At 45.7% G+C, this 20,092-nt stretch overlaps 1 protein-coding gene across 6 annotated transcripts in view; it reads left to right on the forward strand.

Moving 5' to 3' along the window:
• Window positions 1–20,092, forward strand: part of MAST3 (microtubule associated serine/threonine kinase 3) — a 1,229,968-nt gene that overhangs the window by 868,045 nt on the left and 341,831 nt on the right. The window lies entirely within an intron of this gene.

Raw genomic sequence — 20,092 nt, forward strand, 5'->3', positions numbered from 1 at the left:
ACGATCAGCCACACTTCGGAGGGGGTAAATGATGGGGAGGGGGGTGGATGCCCAAATCAGGTGATCTCCTTTGAAGTGGCTCTCCCCGTTGGGCATATGTTCGAGGAACAGCGATGTGTCCTCTGTAAGGAAAGTAACTGGGCTGCCGTGCCGGTTGTCCCTCCCTTTAGTTCAGAGGTAAGTCTGCTGGCGCGCATGTTATTCTCAGTGTTGCACAGGTTTCTTGTGCATTGGTGTCTCGTTTAATCGATTCCTGGGGAAAAAATGCAATGTCCAGCGTTTTGAGAGGGGCTAGTCCGGGCAGAACAGGGGTCTGATGAGGTGACCCAGCCAGGCGCTACAGGTCGCCCGGGAACAAAAAGGACGCACACCCCAGCTGTCTGTCTTCCTCTGGCTGATCAGCTGTGATTATTGGATACCAAGGCTTGAGTCTCATTACTCCATCCTCTCGGGTTGAATGTGTAGTCGTGGGTTTGGATTCTTCATGGTCTGTGTGGACTTGTCACCCACCATAGGGCTGGTTTCACAGGGTCTTCGTTGTGATGGGCCAAGGCTGCACCACTCCTGTGTCCCCATTTTATCCTCTGCCAGCAACACTTACAGCGGCGGCCAGCTGACAAGATTGGTGTCGACCTGCACCCACAACTGCTCTTCCTCCACCTGATGCCACGCTGCCCCATAGTTCTCCTAGCTTGTGCTAAGTGGTACTAGTAATTCATAAAGTTACTCACCCTCTGTTCTCCACATGCATACAGCGCACGCTTCTTGCCCGCTAAGGGTGCATGGTCACTTCCTAATGGTTAGTGGTGAGTGCACATTTTGAAGCATGGATGGGGTGATAAGGAATGTTTTGTGATAACTTGCATGCACGTGGACCATTACGGTGGACCATAGATCAGAATTGCAGAAATAATTGTGTATTCTAAATGTGCTTGGCATCAAGCGGACTATGTGGAGCAAACCATAGTTAATAGCATGCACTGTTTGGCTTTGTGTTGAGGCCTAGCAGCATGGAGGCTTTTTACTCTGAATTAACTTTTCTTGGAGGCAACTTCGGGGAAAAGTAATTTGGGCCTGCCATTCCTGGAGGACAGCTATGACCTGGTCTAGAGGAGGCTTCCGAAAGGTGGGGAACAAACGGCTAGGGCAGCTCCTATGGATCTCTTGACACATTCTAAGATCTGTTGCAAGCCTGGCCCTCATAGAAGAGTGAGAATAATGTGGTATTCCAGTCATATGTTGTCTGTGAGTGCAGTTGCTGACTGCTCGTGGTCCCTGTGCATGGGGCTGCATGTGTTATATGACTGTTACCACATAAGGCGTATTGCTGCTTCTATAGCCCTTTATGACGCAGTAAGTTCACTGAGGAGCAGGGAGGAATCTTCACTGAAGGTCTCCTTCAGCCAGTTGTATAGTAGGGCTAAGGGGGTGATGCTGAAGATGCTTTCAGGTTAGGGTAGCTTCTAGCATGATAGTTCTCTGCTAACGATACAGCCTTGAGTTTGCTGCCCGAGCAGTCCTTGGGCTCTGCCAATATGCCGTTAAGGTTTCTGGGAGTCTGTGCCCATCTAAAGTCCGTTGCTGCGCTCCTGGGAATAGCTTGCATAAAAGTAGCCCTTTCCAAACACATTGCCTTGTAATGTTAACAGGTGCAGCAAGGTGATCCAAGATCACTTTGGAGGAACTGCACAGTTTTACAGGGCAACCAGATTTCTATTTTTGGGCAGTGGGGGGGGGTTAATGTTTTTTTTTTCTTTGTGTGAATGGGCTTGAAACGCAAATTATCTCCAAAATGGGCTCACATGCAAGGAAAATAGTGTTTGTGCAGCTTATACACTGGGAACCCCTTTTACTACGAACAGGCAGGGTTTTATTAAAACTTGTGGAACCACAAATGCATTTTCTCCAAGACTAAGGCACTATAATAAGTTGGGTAGTACATACGCTGGGAAGTCTTTCACAAACCTGTTTAGAACTAAAGCAGGATTGCATTAAAAACTGTCAAGACATGTTAATTTAAACCGGCACTGACGACAAGACTAGCCCTTTTTTCAGTAGCAAAGAAAAAATATAGCTCATTCAAACTTTTTCCAAATACCTCTTCCCTCTGAGGAATTGCCAGAGGGAGTATTCGGTATTTATCCTAGCACTGTTTTTGTTACAAGCTCTTCAGGGAACTTGCCCAAAATGCACCAGCAGAATTGTGGACCGGCCAGAGATGCTAGGACCACAGCTTCATGTGTCTGTTCCACTGAAGTCCCACCTCATTTATTCAAAAATTCAATTAAAACATCTTTGGGTATTTCAGAGCCATGCACGCAAAGCACAACATTATTGGTGAGACCCTGAGTTTACACTCCAAACCATTTGACCCACTGTCCCCTCCACAACCCTTTGTGTTATAAGCAACTTAGTGTTCTCTGTTTCTATCTTAACTCCTCCTTAGTTGTCTGTATTGCTGGCTACTCCCCAGTGACCCACAACCTGTACACATACAACATGTTAACAGATGTCTTTGGATATAACAGCATACCATACTGCCTGGCCACATGCACTGTTTTAATGTTTCTGACCAGGACAGTCACATAGTGTGAGCACCTTTCATTTGGGGATATACCCCTAGAAGCAATGGAGGATGCAGTAAATGTATTTGTAGAGCGCTTGCTGCAAACCTTAGCACTTAGCAGGTTCCAGTGGTAATTCCTACTGGGTGTCCTTTTTGGAGCAGATGGTGCTTGGGCTCACCCTCGAAAGGCAGGTTGGAGCAGGCCCTATGTGATCTGGAGGGGTTATTCCAGGTGGGAAGCAATTATGTCCCCTTGGGTCGTTAAGCTGTCACTGAGGAGCAGAAGCTAGCAGTTAAGTCAGTTTGCTGTCTGCTGTCTGAGGGCAGATCCAAATCGTTATGATCTACCAGTAGAGGCTAGGGGGAAGTTGCAGAGGGGACTGTGCTGCAGATATCCGACTTGCAGTTCCTCCAGAAGGTCTGGCGGATCCGGACGAGCTGTGATTTAGTGAAGACACGACACTAAGCACATTTGAGAAGCCCCTGGGGTTGAGTTAATGTCAGGTCTGATGTATGGATTAATTGGATTAATGTTGCTAATTCCACAAACGGACAATCCTTGTGATTTGGCCTTCTGTAGAACTATTGGAGAAAAAATGTCTAGTGGCCCGCCACGCAAATGTCATGAATGTCTCTCAATACAAATGTGTCCTTGAGCACCAGCATTTGACAAGGTGACGCCAAGTTTTTACGGTTCCATGTAATAATGTCCCCTCAAAAATATCGCCATGCAAGAAAGTCACAGAAAAATAGCCGTTTTTTGTGGGGACATTATTACATGGGACACCCCTGCAACCCCCAAACCCTTTTTTATTTTTCATGGGGAGCGGGGGACACCCCCACAACCCCTGTCTGCCGCTGTCCCTATATATATATATATATATATATATATATATGGTCCTCTATATAATGTCGCCATGACCTTTTCCTGACGACATTATATACAGGGACATAACTATAGAGCTATAATTACCTGATACCACTTTTACTACCAAGGCCATTGTTACTGAAGGCACGAATGGGCTTTCAAAAATGAATTGGCAGATTTCGCAATTTCCTCCTTCTTGATTAGAAATCAGACTTTATAGCAATTCTGCACTGGTTATTGATGGTGTCGCAGGAAGTTATAGGCATCAAAGACTTCAAATGAACCACCTAGAGCTTGATTGTGTTCTTCTGAAGTGAGTGCGATTGGAAGGATCCTACGGTAACGGAGATGAGTTACCTGCCTGAAACATCATTCTGTATGAAGGACGCCCCTGGCCGCGTAATAGAAATCTAACATAAAATGCTGTGTGAACATTTTGAGGGCACACGCCTGGGCAGCCACGATGCTGAGCGGGTGGACCATTCTACAGAGGGCAACCAATATACCAACTGAGAGATAAATCATTCTGAGAAAGCTTCATCTGGTACGGTTCACGTAGGTTATCTCCAAGTCAAGTCCAAGTTGGCGACTAATCTGGGTATCGTGTTGGACCTGGGGGGCATAATCTGGTTAGATGCCTCCCTGCCACCCGTTTTTATTTATTTATTTAATTTTTTTTACAGTGCTCCCCTTTCATGAGCGATTATCTTCTCCTATCATGTCTATCCTTTGTGTTCTTGGACATTGAGCTTCGCCTTGCTATTAGAAAAGACAGAACTAAAAGAATGAGATTGGTATTGAATTAGCTACTCGCAAGTAACAGTGATCAACTGGGTAGCTCTGATTGTATCATATCCCTTTAGCTATAAATAAACTGTATTGTATGTAAGAGCAGAAAAACAGCTGACGACTAAGTTGTTTGCCACTGGTTCGGGTAAATGACTTGAAGCGTGGAGTAAGGTGATGAGGGCGCATGGCAAGACATTTCCATTCACTCGGTGGGTTGAGCGAATGCCGCTGAGATGCATCAGTTACCTACAGGGCACAAATTCCTTGTCCTAGTAAACCAGCTGCTGGGATTGAAAATCCTATGCAACCATCGTTTGGCTGCCATGTTAGAGAAAGCCGATCCTCCTTATCTTACTCTGAGGTAGTGTGTGGTCTCTATTACTATGTCATTGCAGAATCTCTGTGCTCGGGAGGATCACTCGGGAGCAACACGCTCGCTTTGGTAGCAAGCCAACACAGAGCAACACAGGTTCGATCCCCAGGTCCGCGCTTAGAAACCTCTGCGTTTAAAGCACGTTATTAATAACCAATTATAATTATATGTTGAAATTGGATGATCTTTCCTGGGATGAATTCTGCCCCACGGCCCGGTCGGGCTTTGTGAGCAAGGTAGTGTTCCTTGAAGTGGATCGATTTGACTTTTCTGTGATGCTAGCCAGTGGAGAGCTCTTTGGGCTGGTGCTGTATGTTTTCTCCTGTCGAATCTGAGTAGTCGCTTGGCTGCTGTGTTCTCAGCATTCAGTGGTATATCCTGTTGGCATAGTGGATTCTAGATAAAAAATGAGTGATATGACCGCAAGTGCCCTTTTTGGAAAGGTGAGGCATGGCATTGTCTGTTGTTTGAGAGAAGATGGTAGAAGCCTTTCTTTACTAATTTGTTGATTTGTGGTCAGTCCAATGCCCCTTGTATGGCACTGGATCCAGGGGATCGCAATGCCAAGCAGACTGTGGATCTCCGCAAGACTTTTGCTCGTCTTTTGGGATTGGATTGAAACGTTGAATACTTTAATTGATGGGAATGAGGATGTCATGGATGTATGGCAAGGTGGGGTTGGGCGAAGTTTTTGGTAATGAAGAATGTGTGGAGTTTGCGTGCAGTGATTATAACTGAAATGTCATGATATGATGGTGTGAGTTGAGCATTAATGCACATGAGATGTAATGTTTGTGTGGGTGGGGGTTTATTTATTTATTCATTGTGAACTTCTCACATTTAGGGGAGCCAGGTTTTCAGCATGCTGAAATGTGTCAGTCGGGCTGTGGCCCCTCCCCCCCGTTGTCCATAAACATACACCTTCCTATACAGTCTATTATTTCATAGGCCACCACTCTGCTGTCGGGTTTGGCAGTCACAGAATTAATATTCTAGAGTTTGATCTGGGGCACACATGGGCGTAATTTTAGGGGGGGGCAGGGGTGTTTGTCCCCCCCCAACTTTCATGGCACTTATTTTGTCCCCATTCATTTGGCTGGGGCACCTTTTCTTCAGATGTCATGCCCCCCCCAACATTTTAAGCAAAGTTACTCCACTGGGGGCACAACATAAAGGTAGGCCCCTACTGGCAAACCACAACATCTTTTAGGATTGCTCGAAGACATCTCAAGCCCCTCATCCAAATATTATATACTGTACTCCTTTTCCTGTTCTCTATCTGCTTGTAACATGTTTCAGCTAATCCCATACACATTAAAGAGAACCCTTCTTCTGTGTTGTATAGTTTATAGTTCACCTTACAGGACTGACGTGCACCTGTGGTATTACAAAACCTGCCCCCGCTTCACCTCACCCATCGGGGATCAAAATTAAGATTGGAATAGCAGAAGCCAAACGCAGCTCCTGGGTATCCAGCATTAATCCGGGACTAGGAGTTAGTTACCACTGTGAAACACGGCGATGATGCATATCATTCCACAGATATAACTTGCACATAAGATGCAAATATATACATTTGTCCATTCTATTTGGCCACAAATGCTTTAAATGTTGAATAGATGTGTCCTAATGTTTATATAGTGTCCCAAACGCACAATTTACATTGGTGTGTTTGATAAACATCAGTTGACTTGGGTAGACAAAAGTAGTTCCTGGTAGCTGTTGGTGTCAACTAACCAGGCTTTTCTAGGCTACAAGCAGGAGCTAAATAGCTACACAGCTCCCCTCAATTTCGAACCATGCGCCTGTGGCACTTATTGCCTCTTAGGTGTAACTATTACCTGCCCCTTATCCTTCTGCAGCCTAAGGTGTGGAATACCATTGGTGGGCACGAGCTTAGCTTCTCTGACACTACTGCAGGAAAGATTTGGCGTGGCCTCTCTTCCTCTCTTCCTCTCTTCCTCTCTTCCTCTCTTCCTCTCTTCCTCTCTTCCTCTCTTCCCCATGAAGCCTGTGTCAGTTGAGGCTTTCACTGACTTTCTCTCCCCCCCCTGCACCTGTGGCTGACTCGCACCCTGACACAGCACTTGCCATGTTCCACTCTGTTATCTCGTACACTCTTGATGTACTTGCCCGTGTCCTGAGGATCTGCATGAAGCCTAAAGCCAAGTGCAACTCCTGGTACGACTCGGACCTCGTCACCCTTAAATGCAAGTGTAGGGTGGCTGAGAGGAAATGGTTAGCATCGTGGATACATACTCTGACAAATCGGCCTGCCGCTTGCTCCAAAGGCAATACCGACTCTGTCCTCAATAAGAAGAGAGCTCACATACAAGCCTGCCATAGTCTCTACCACTCCTGTCCCTTCCCAGGCCATCTGTATGGCCCTGCCTTCTCACTTCATCTCTAAAACCCTGGACATCCTGTCCACACTCTCGGCTTCTCCTGCTTCTCCCTCCACTCTCTCCTCTTCCTCCGGCCCAGCGACTACCACCCCCCCTACATTTTCTGCCTTTCCTCTCTTCTCCCCAGACGAGGTTTCTAGACAAGTCCGATCATGAAAACCTCATGAAAACAGGTTCTTCCAAAACCATCAAGGACCACATTGACACCCTCGCTCCAGCTTTGGCTAACTTCTGCAACCACTCTTTCGCCTCTGGTACCTTCCCTTCCCCCCTGAAGCACTCTTGTGCATCCTCTTCTCAAGAAACCTTCAGCCGACCCCTCCTGCCCAGCTAACTATCGCCCTCTCTCCATCACTCCTTTCCTGGGCAACCTCCTGGAAAAGCTGTCCATCTTCCAGCTTAATCTTCACACTGAAACTGTTGGTTGTCTGCATGACCATTAGTCTGGTTGCAGAGCAGCCAGAAGCACGGAAACTGCTCTGCTTAACATCTGCGAAGACCTGCTCTCTAACCTGGATTCTAATCTCCTCTCTGTCCTCGTCCTACTTGATCTCTCTTCTGCCTTTGACACGGACAACCACGCCATCCTGATCAACCGGCTCTGTGACAACCTAGGTATCACTGGTCAGGTTCTGGCCTGGCTGTCTTCTTTCCTCTCTGACCGACCCTCCCAGGTCCAACTTCAGCACTTCCTCTCCTCTATTTCTCTCTCCGCCTATGGTATTCCCCAGGGGTGTAACCTTTCTCCCTGGTTGTTCAACCAATACCTGCCACCTCTATCCCACCGCATTGCTGCTCTGTGCTCCAACTTCCAGTGCTATGTGGATGACACCAGCTTGCTTTCTGGCTCCCCTCTGCCGCCTCTTCTCCTTTCCTCATCCTGGAATCCTGTATTGTCTGTCTGCAATCCAGGAGTTGTGCGCCGCCAATGATCTCTGCCTGAATGTCATTAAGACTGTGATTCTCCTCATCGGCACACCTGCACCCCTCTTTCCCGCCACTCTCTCTGGACGGCCTCCTTTGGCCCTCTTCCGGCTCCCACCTGTGAGGCTAAGAACCTCAGGGTTATCTTTGACTCCCCACACTCGTTCTCGCATCACATTTCCGACGTCTCTAAGAAGTCAAAACTACCAAGTGCACCTCCTCAGAGGTATTCTTCCTTTCCTCTCCTTCCCCCAGAAGCTCACTGTGTCCAGAGCTCTGGTTCTCTCTAGGATTGATTACAGTAACAGCCTCTTTTAAAATCTGCCTGCCTCTACTCTTCGTCCTCTGCAACTCATCCAGAACAGGACTGCCAGACTTGTCCTTGGCCTCAAGCCCAGGGATCATATCTCTCCAGCACTGAAATCTCTCCATTGGCTTCCAGTGGCTGCAAGGATCAAGTTCAAGACCCTTTGCATTGTCCACAAGGCCTTCTGGGTCCTGCTACCAAAATATCTCCAGCTTTCTCTTCGGAAGTACCTTCCTACTCAAGCTCCTTGAGGGTCAGTCATTTTTCCAAGCAACGAGTTGGGGGCAGATCTATCTCTTCGGCTTGCGCCTCACTCTTGAACAGCCTCCCTGCCTCTCTGAAACTTGAGCAGAACCATCTCTGGTTCTGGAACCAGCTCAAGACTTTCCTCTTTGCTTCTGCCTTCTCTCTTTCTCTTCCGTGTTGATCTCCTGTCTGATACTGCACTGGTTACCTGGCTACCCTCTGAAGCACGGGCCCAGGTCCCTGCCCTCCCAATTACACACCTGCACTGCCTTCTGGCAACCCTGCACTTGGGGCTGTATCTGCAACGGTACAGACCCCTCTACCTGCACTTATCTAAAACAGGCCGCACTTCTTGTCTTTCAATGTGTTGATCCTATGTCTTGCACTTGCTCCTCCTCCCCTTCCCATCTGCACTTTTCCCTTTCCCTCTCCCCTGCACTTGCGCGATCACAATGTCAACTGGCCTAGTCAGATCGTTGTCTTGTCCTGCCTTTGTCCCCTCCCTTGCCTTGTCGCGCCTTGAAACACTCGTGTATAGGCGCGCTATAAATGTCATATCATATTCACATTGCCTGATTTGTAGAAAAATATTGCCACATACACAAAGCAGGACATGTAGCTACTGGGATTCGTACAGTGGAGGATTGGAAAGGATAAACCAGTGTTGTGACAGTACTAGAGGAGTAGTTTGAGGAGTACAACGCAAGGTTCAAGCTGTCCATTCCAGTCACGGGATCCTACCCTGAACCAGTGATTGGTGATGGGCTATTTTCTGATTTCACGATGCTTTTTTTGTCCTGAAAATTAATTGTGGCTAATTTAGATCAATCTGAATATGGCTTAGTGTTTGATGAACTCGGCAGCACTTGATTTTATATTTCTGATAAAAGCTGGTGTCCTTTCTTAAACCACAGTGTACTTGGACCTTTTTGCTTTTTTGACCTATTGCATTGATTACTATTGTGACTGATTGCACACAAATCTGAATTGTGTACATTGAGTAGATTTGCCCTCCTCGTATTTGGCTGAATTGTTCATTGGATCTCTGTCTTGGTCTTCCTCCCAAGTCTCTTTTCAGCGAAGACTCTTACTTTTGGATTGGTCTAATTTCAGGAGCGATTTGTAATTTTTATGTATGTTTGTTTTTTTTTTTGTTTTTTGTTTTTCTCCGAGTATCGGTCCTTCGCCTGGGGTTGCAAGTTTGATTATGACGTTGCTGTACAGGCGTGATGAGTGTGGAGGGGTTGTCTGTAGGACAGCATGAGTTTAGGGGTGGGCTTTGAAGAATGGCCCATGGTGAAAACCCTGAGATGTGGGATGCGCTGCCTGGATATAGTTCGGTGCCCCACCAATCGGCTGCAGGCAGAAAGTGTGGTGGCGAACTGTAATCCACCTGCATGGGATGCTTCTTGGCGATGCACTGAGAAGGGCAAACCATGTGTCCCAGGTGAAAAGAGACTTCTGGAACCCTGTAGTTACAGCTTTTAATTAAAATGCTTGGTCAGATCAAACAAATGTCACGAGTAAACATGTCAAGTTGTAAATGACTAGCTGGATATAAAGTCACTCGCCCTCCTCAATTCTCCACATGCCTGCAAATGGCAATTTGTTTGGTCAGAGCTGACCAGTGGTGGTCTGGCACTTTTGGGTGCGGGTGCTGTGACTGTGATTGCTGGCATGAGAACCGAATTTGGTGTGGGCCTCGGTCCAGTAAAACGCTGCACTAACGGGTGGAGTGAGCAGCTTGCTACATATGTGCAACTAGTGCCTCCCGGAGCAAATGCATGCAGTCGAGGGCTTTGCAATTGCATTTTACAGGGCACTGCATGCTTATTTGGTATGGGACGTTAAATGATAGTTTTACATTGCAGGCATCTTTGGTAGATTAAGGTTCTAGTCATACGGTTGCAGGAAAATGATTTAAGTTTACACGTTGTGTTAAACTGTGTATTTATATTGCACCCCTGTTGTGTATACTGTGGTTTGGTCTTTGAGTATATAAAGTATAATTGTAATATATTTAACAAAACATGATTTATTGTATGAAGTGTGTTCATCATGTTTGGATCTTAAGACACGTTTAGGATATATCTCCTCTGTGATAGATGGTGAGCTAAAGAATCTGGGTAAGGCTCTGGTAACTAGGACTAATGTCTGGCAGAGAGACTCCCAGGACCCCCCTTGTTAATTTGGTTCTTAAGACACAACAGCAATCGGGCTTCAGCAGAATAGTGTCAGCTATTATCTATCTGGCCGTATACTAAAACACACTGTTTGGTTGTTTTGAGGTGCCCTGTTTCCCCCGTTTTTTTTTAGCGCCGAGCTGAACGTAACTAAAGCAGAGCGCGTGATAGGGCCGGGATCACACAGAACCGAAGTTGGGTTTTCGGCTAAACATGCAATCGTCTTTTTCATTCGTGTAAATAATGTTTGCGGATGGTTCCAGTCGCCCATGGGGTTGCACATTCAGTTTTCAGGGGTTTCTGCCCTAGGAAGACCTGCCTCCATGGCTCTGTCCCCCCCCCCCCCCCAGCTGCCTTTTAGGATGGCACCGCCCTCCTGTTCAATCATTGTTCAAAGCCTTTATCTTTTCAGCCTTTGCTGTGGTCAGCGGAGGTGGCGGCCGCATAATGGGATCAGTAAAACAGTCAAGGGCACTTCACTGGAGCGTGAGAAGGGGGGGGAGGGAGGGCCGAGCAGGGAGGCGGGGGTTGCACTTTTATCAAATAATGTTTGTATAAACAGTTGAACCCAGAGAGGCGAAGAGACCATGGATTACATTGTGGGAGTTAACAACTTCGAACCGACCGGGATGGGCCTAAGAATCTAATACCCGAGGCTTACGAATCGAACATGGTTTGTAAGAGGCAACGAAAAAAAGTGTGTCTGAGACGTGGAGTAATCTGGCTTCCCCGCCTGCTGGTCTCTGGCTGCCCCTGAAGCCCTACAGAGCTCTAAAAGCAGGCAACTGCCGGCAACAAAACATAAGATGCAACAATAATCCCAACAAAAAAAGGAAAGGGGCACGTGGAAGGCTTGTCTAAAAAAGCCCCTTTTGAGTTGAATGACTTTTGTTTGTTGCTCCCACTTCAAAGTCTTACCCGGGGCCCTTGTCCTAGTAGAATGGATTTTACAATCAAAAATCCAGGACTATTTTGTTAAGCTAATATAATAAACAAGAAGATGGATTTCAAAGGAATGATGATGGACCCAAATAGTAGAACCCACAAAGAAACCAAACCCAGAGTTGCGTTTGGTTCCCACTAGACTTGGGGGTTCTTTAGACGCGTTGGTTGCAATGCAAGTGGTATTCACCCACTCCTGGAGCACCTTGAGTCGTTTTTCTGGTAGGTTGTGGTTATTATTGTGTAGTGTGCTTGGGTGTAGCAATGAGGCTAGGTTCTGATGGTGGAACAAAATTGGGGCACCTGTGGAAATACATTTTCTGCCATTCGTGCCCTACTCTGCTTTACATTTGGCTTCCTTTATTTGATGTCTATTCCCTCCTCCTTTATTTCATTCCAACACGCTCTCTTTCAGCTGTTGCTCTGTATTTTCTGAGTCGACTGTAAGCAGAGGTTTACTTTCATACAAGGCATTTCCAAGCAAGTCACCCTGGTCTGAAATTCACCTTTATTAGAGAAGTGCTCCCTAAAACTGCTGGGGAGACGACCAACGATCTCTCTAATGTACACGGAATATGGCAGCAAAGGGTAGTCTTTAAATAGTGCAAAGAATTGTGAACTCGTCTATGTGCAATGACATATTTTTGTTATCTTTGAGTGAGTCGTTATTAAAAAGTTGGGCAATTGTGAACTCGTCTCTGTGTGGTTTGTCTTTCAGTTGGACAGGATCGGCAGAGTTGTATGTGGGTCAATACTCTGTTGTAAGCCGCCAACTTCATGCGAGATGTCGGATGCCTTTCTTTATAAGACATTGATCAAAATAAAGTGCAAATACAGGGTCTCCTTTGCGTGTTTGAGAATACACACAGCTGTTCCCTGTAGACCCGCGGCCCAAACCCAAGTTCTCTGCACAGAGTTGCACAAATCTCCTTAATGCTGTGTGTTTGAAATCTGCAACAAATCTCGGCTCTCGATGCCAGTGGGATATGCAAACAATTCACAAACTGCCTCTGAAAGTCATCCTTTGCTCACTCAGACAGCCTAAACTCTAGGGGTGCGTGTATATCCATATTCATGCTTTGCGCACCTTTTACTGTCATGGTGACTATTCTGACAGATGAAATGAGCACCCTGCTAAGTGTGCATTGGGATGTTCAGGAGAAATGCACTTTTTGAATAGTTTTTATGCAAAACGGCTAGCATCCTATATTCAGGACACCCACATTATTCAACCCCTAGCTATGCCTCACCTCTGACAATCTGCGACTTTCAAAACTTGATGTTGTGAGGAATATTTTCTTGTGAAAGTCAGCAGCAGATTGTCATCTAATTACTAACATCTCTTGAGTCTAAGCATTTGTTGAAATTTGTAAAGGGATGGTTCTCATTGCTGAGAAGGTATGTTTAAGGTGAAACTGCTGGAGATTTAGAGATAATGCTGTTGTTTTTTTTTTTTAAAACGCCACACCATACCCTATCGGCCTACTCGATTGTTTGGCAAGCTTGACGGATTACTTGAGTCTGAAAGTTAGCAGAAGGCTGGACCCGGGTCATGGTGAAAGCTTGACCAAGAAATGTGTGTTAGCTTAAGAACATCTACTCAGCACTGGTTACTACTCGGCACTCCAGAGCTTCTGCTTGGAATTGAAGCTAATCAGTGGGCACTCCACCTTGGGAACCTGTACACCCACAGATCCTGCACTGTCCTGGACTCTGTAGTTGTAGATTGTACACTGATCTTTGGAGACGCTTCATTAGAGCACTTGGCTATCTTGGCGGCTCAGCACCACTTCCTGAAATTGCTCTTGTTTAATGATGGATGCCGTAGTATTAGTAGGTTGTGACAAAGTGCTAGTGCCATGGTCATGACCTCCAAGTGCTTTATGTGGCTTGTTAATAATTATTATTTTTTTTAATGCTATTTAATAACCCTGCAAATTACAACGCAGGGTTTTCAAAGCGCAGAAGGGGTGTGGCAGTCCATCGAAAGATGGGGAAAGGACGGCGGGGGAATTCTATGCAACCACACAATGATACAGAGAGTAATATATTCTTGATTGAGCCAATAAATAAAAACATTCATCAAAAGCAATGGAAGTGCAACAGAGATAAAGTTTAACATAACTAGAGTGCATCCCTCCTGGTGGGCTATACTCTAGGGCTCAGTAAAGGGTGGCAAGTGAGATGCCCATAATTGGTTAAACCGAGGGTCTCCTAATTATGAGGTGGTTACTTTTGACCAATACGTTCTTTAGGAATTGCCTGAATCTACTATATTTGCGTATCTTAACGCAGTTCACTACACGGAATTTCAACAGTGATACGCGTAAGATCTTTTGGGGCACAAAAAGCAGATATGGGCAAGCGAGGTAGTAATATATATACAAAATGTGTCAGGCTGCCATCTGGCACCAGTGTTACTGGGAAACAGGATTTTTTTTTTAACTGCAATTTGCTAAATGGAGGTTATTACAATTGTTCAACCGAAGCAGTTTTGGTTGGTCTTTGACTGCTACAATATTTGAAAATTATCTTGGATCCACGAGTGAGTGCTCGCCGGAAGGCGTCTCATCCACTCACTATTCATATTTAAAATATATATTCTTTCTCTCGCTCTTTCTCTCCCCATTGCTTGTTTGTGCCTTTGGTCACTTACAGTTTGATTCAAAATCCTGCACTTTTAATGGCTAGTTCTTGTAAAATTAACTAATTCATACTGAAATGCTAGATATTAGAATAGGATTATGGATTATTCTTGACCAAAATCTGGAATTTTGTTGGATATGTAATTATTCAATTGATTGTTGTAATCTGGTGGCTGAGTAGAGCGCTATATTGGGTGGATTTAACCTATATGTACCCCTACATTATGCTTCCTGTAATTGTATGTAATAGACCCAGGATTTAATCAGTGCCTGGGTTAGAATATCTTTGACCATTCTAAAATGGCTCCTGTGTTTTTGAAAACCCCTTGTGACACGCTAAACGGTTGTAATAATGAAAGGACTACCGTCCTGTTCTTATTAACCCTCTAGAAAGCCCTTATGGTGAAACGCATTGGCCGCTGTTTTACCATCCTCACTCTCCTCATTGGTAAACTAAAAGATTTCAAAATAATACTCTTGTAGTCTCGGATTGGCTCCTGTTCTTTTTTTTTGCTTTCTTTCGCTGGTTCCCATTTATGGGTGTGTTTACTGCATAATATCTACCATCATCATTCTTCCCCTTGATCCTTGATGGTCCTGAGGATCGTGGATTCCTGTAAACTAACAGGATGTAATCTCAATCATATGCGCCCCGGTGTGTTTACACCCACCTTTCACTGTAAACACAAAGCCATACTTGTTTTGTTAGTCTGTGCTCGTATTGTATAGTGTGCGCTGCCTCTGGGTTCAAGGGTTATATTTACTATGGGGAGTTTTTACTATTGCCTCTTATGTCTTCTTTCTGTTCAGAGTTGAGGCATGTTAACTGACTGGTGTTCACTGCCTGAACTGTTTTGTTTATAAAACAGCAACCGTGTTGGCGGTAAATAATTGATTCTCGCTTTCTGTTGATAGTGACTTGCAGAAGTCAAAGGTGAACCTGTCACAATAACCTAGGGATTCGCAGGGCAGCTAGCCTAGTGGGAAGTTGGGACCAGCCTAGGCCTCCTGAATGCCAGTAATGTTAGGGCAGTGTCTGTTTTCTGGCAGGTGTCCAACACTGCCACTGCCGGCTCGAGACCTTGGCTTGTCGTTAATTCTTTAGCGATCCCTCTAGCTCCGCCCTCTTCCGTGGAGAAAACAATGTCTGGAAAAGGACATGTGGTGAAGTGGGGGGATAAATTAAAGCGATTGCAACTCATCGAGTCCTTGCACTACATATGCAGCGGGGATCAAAATTAAGATAGGATAATCAGGAGCTAAAAAGCAGCTCCTGGGTATCTGGCGTTAACCTTGGAGCAGGATCTATCACTGGGGAACAAGGAACTGGTACATAGAGTTCTGCAAATCTAACTTTCTCATAAGATACTAACTTATTTAATCTATTCCATGTGACCCCTTATGCTTTAAATGTTGTATAGATGTGTCTTAATACCTATTTATAGTTTGTCCCAAACCCACAGTGTTACTGTTAAATGGGTAAGTTTGTTTGACATTAGGTGGCCCGGAGAGCCAACAGTATCTCCCCTTAGCTGTTCTAGGTTAGGAGCTCAATGACTCCCAGCTCACCACCATTTCAAACCCTGCACAACTAATTACGCCCCTACCCTATAGAGATTTACTTGTTCACCAGGTGCTTTCTTATATTCGTCTATGGTAGCCACAATAAAGTCGAACCATAAAAGTGCATTTGTCCACAAGGCCATACTTGCCCTTTTGGTACAGAAGCGGGGGACGTAAACGCTGCTGTCGTAGCCCATGGCTATTACATCATCTTTTTTCTTCTGTGGTGGGCAACACTTTTTTTTCTGCAAGTAATTATTTTAGGTAGGCTAGTAGCTTTATGTAAAAAGCTGGTAAAAGGGTGGTGTGGTTTGTAATGTGTTGTCAATCGGAGAGGGAACGTGGAGGTAAAACAAATACAGAATTCAAATAGTTTTAATTCTGAATATCTGCTGTCTGCCATTTTTAGAGTAAAGTACCTTGTGCAGAATGAGGTAGCAGACGGATATTACACATGCTGATTCGCTTGCTTTGACCCAACAACCCTTGTCAATTGGACCAGGTCATGACTGAATGAGAGAACTAGATTGGTGGTGGTTGTACAGGAGCACACGCAGCCAAAACATGCTCTGTCAGGGAGAAAAGGTGGGTCTGTTTCTGGACCATCTGAAACAGCGGTCTCTCTGGGCCCGATTCTGACCTCGAGATAAAATGATTGTTAAAAAAAAGCGACATTCTCACCTCGTTTTTCAGCACCACCATTCTGAGGTGGGTGGAAGATTGGTGGGGAGATGTCGTGCTTTCCAGCTGTAAAAGCGAATCCAATTTTTCTTTATGGGGCCAGCTTGTGCCCCAGTTGCATTGCCAGCATTTCTAAACCGGATGCAGCTTTGATTATTTACGAACCCTTCAGTAAATTAAGAAAAGTGGTGCTGAAAATTGACAAGCCTTCCTCGTAAAGGGAAAAGTGTGCAGTAGATGTAAATGGCACCTCGCGGGTGCCTATTTTGGAAGGAGAATCCCCTTCCAGTGCCTGCCCTGCATTCCTGATGGTTTCTAGGGCTTTAGGTAAGCCGTACATCGGGCGCATGCAAAAGTCGAGACTTTGATGCCAGGGCACACATTCTTACTTTTACAGGACATGGTGCATTTTTGAGAGAGCACTTGTTTACTTGTGCATGCACCCCACAATCAGGCTCTCTATGCTGCATGTGCCATGGAGTATTGCTGTAGACGTCCAGATTGCAGCCAGTGAAGTACATCAAATCTTCAATAGCACCATTATTTGTGAACTGATTTGAATTTCTTGCGTCTTATTCAAAATAGCTTTTCAGGTGCTCCTAAAAACGTGTCCATGACAGTATTCACTCAGTCAATGGTGCTTCCTTCAAAAAGTTCATATTTATAGTAAGGATATGCAGTGTTTGAAATTGCTAGGAGCTATTTAGCTGCTGGTTATAGCCTATTAGAGCCTTTGCCTTGACACAAGAAACTACCAGGAGCTACTTTTGACTCCCTAGCCCACTGGTTCCATGCAAACGCTCCTATGTGACATTAATTCTAGGTTTTTGGGAATGTTTGTACATGAGAACTAGGACCCATCTGGAAGACAATCAAAGTATAATGGGTCGTATGTAATGGAAAAGATGATCTAGTTTGTGGCATGCAATATATTAGGTTCTCGTTCCCCAGTGGTAACCGCCTACTTACTGGGGAATTCCAGATATTGAGGTGCTGCCTTTAGCACCTTCTCATCAAATCTGTAAGATACTATTGATTATACGTTCAGTTCTTTGTTTTTTCAGTGATTCGTTTTTATTATTTCTTTTGGGCAAAGACAAGGTCCTCACCTGATTGTGCCTGTTTGGGCCTGTAGGGGCCAAAAGCCTGGCCCGCTAAACTGCCTTTCACCTACAAACTAATCGCTACCACTGCTACTCGCCAAAAGACATCACAATGTGTCTCCTCCCTCCACAGACCATCCCCACTCTCATTAGGGTTTGATTGGCCAAGTGCCATGGGCATCCCCGACAAGCTACCCTAGCGCACTTCATGATTATTGCCCAAGCCCCCATCCATCCATCACCCACAGACCACATGCACACGCCCTCTCATGTTGATCAGTTCTAACTCAGCAGTCTCTCACGCTGCAGAGATCGCTGAACTCCTCTCCTACAACAACCTTCATGCCCTGTTCATCACTGAATCATGGTTTACGCCATCCCCCCCACATGTTTTCGTTGTTGTGCTACCACAAAGCTACTGCATCCAAAATGCCAATTGGCCAGGAAGGGTGGGTATGAGACGGAGTGGCAATCCTCCACAAGAGCGATTGGCCATGGTCCATCATCCCCTCTCCCAGAACCAGCTCATTTGAATCACGCACCTGCCGGTTCCCTCTTATCGCACAAGGAATCAGTCATCCTCAACCTCATCTACAGACCACCTCACAGGAGTGACTCTTTCATTGCGGACATCTCCATCTTGCTCTCCTCTGCCAAATTAGCACATTCTTGTACTGTCTTTCTTGGAGATGTTAGCGTCCAAGAGTCACAGGCTGGCAACCACACACTAAGCATACTTTTGGCACTGACTGCTTCCATGGACCTTAAGCAAATTGTGATCTCCCCCACGCACAACAAAAGCAACACTCTATACTAAGTCTTCACATCATCCCCCTGCATCATCTGTGCAGACCCAGTCCCACTTGACTGGTCTGACCACACTTCCATGCCATTATTGGTCACCCACTCGACTACGGCTCACAAAAGTCTGGCTAAATGCCCTCCCACTCAACACAGCTCATTCAAAACCTTCTCCGTCAATGAGCTGGAAGCAAACTTTGCAGACATACCCACCACAGGGAATGCCTCGGGCCTCCTGGAATTATTCAGCAACCCTGCTGTGAAACTGGTGGACACATGCAGCCCTAAAATCCAGCTGGTCAAAGGCCAAACCATCTGCCCCATGGTAGCCCCATGACCAAATCCTCCACACCCAAGCTAGACTCTAACGTTCAATCGGAGTCCTAGAGAAACGGTGGTGCAAAAACCATAACTCAGGATACCTCACCAACCTCCAATCTCTCAGCGCAAACTGTAGGATTATTGGCAAGGCCAAATCTGCTTATTACTCCTCCACCATTGCGGCAGCCTCCAACGGGAGCAAAGCCCTTGTTGAAGTAGGAAAGCATCGTACCAAATTCTCACCTGACCCTGAGGTGTCAGCAACTCAGGAAAAATGTGATGTAATCGACACATTTTTATTGAAAAAATAAACAAAATCCAAGAGACCATCGAATCAACCTCTCATAACATTAGCCACCCCGGTGCACACACTGCACCTCTGAACTGAATTCTTTCATCTTTCCCCCTTCTCTCCTAAAAATGATTGCCTCCCTCAAACCTACTTCTTACTCTGACGATAAAATTCCGGCCTCCATCATTAAACAATTGATGGGCTCTGGGCTCATTATGCTCCTCAGCATCATCAATGCCTCCCTTGCTGAAGGATCAGTCCCAGACACCCTCAACACTGGTCCCATATGACCTCCCAACCCTAGATCCCGACAACCTAGTCCGGTACCAGCCCATTACGAACCACCCGTTTATTGGCAAAATCTTGGAAAAAGAAGTTGCAAAACAACCTCTCACCAGAATTGAAGAACTCCACCTCCTAAATGACTCAGTCAAGGTTCGGCTCCACGTGTAGGATCAAGACAGCCACCATCCTGATGGTGGCTGATGCCTCCCAAATCATAGATAAGGGCACTCGTGCCTCCTTGTCCTCTCAGCTGAACATTACACAGTCGACCACCACATCCTTGTCTCCCTCATTGCTGACAGGATGGGATTCTCTGGCCATGTCCTGAATTGGTTTCCCTCCTACTTCTCATGCCGACACCAGACTGTTCAAATGAACGTTGCATTCTAACAGACTCCCGTTCTCCTGCGGAGTCACCCAAGGCTCCATCGTCTCACCATTCCTTTTTACCCTATAAATGGAGCTTTTGGGCACTATCCTCAAAGATCCCAGTTTAGCTATCCACTAATATGCGGATGATACTCCATTGTACATGAGTAAAGAGCACACGGGACATAATTTGTCTCTGCAATTAGCTAGCCATCATCCAGTCCTGGATGTCGACTGCCTAACTCAACTAAACCGTTCAAAGACTGAATTCGTCCTCATCGGTCCGCCTGCTAAAAAAAATGGCTCAATATGCACCTAGAAGGATTTGATCCACAACTTGGACTAAGCAACATCCTAAGTCTTCACCATTGACAGCAGCCTGTCCTTCCAGAAACACACAGCCAAGAAGGGCAAGATAGAATGGCTCAG

This window comes from Ambystoma mexicanum, chromosome 1p (assembly GCF_040938575.1).
Source record: "Ambystoma mexicanum isolate Mex_15411 chromosome 1p, UKY_AmexF1_1, whole genome shotgun sequence".
Classification (NCBI taxonomy): Eukaryota; Metazoa; Chordata; class Amphibia; order Caudata; family Ambystomatidae; genus Ambystoma; species Ambystoma mexicanum.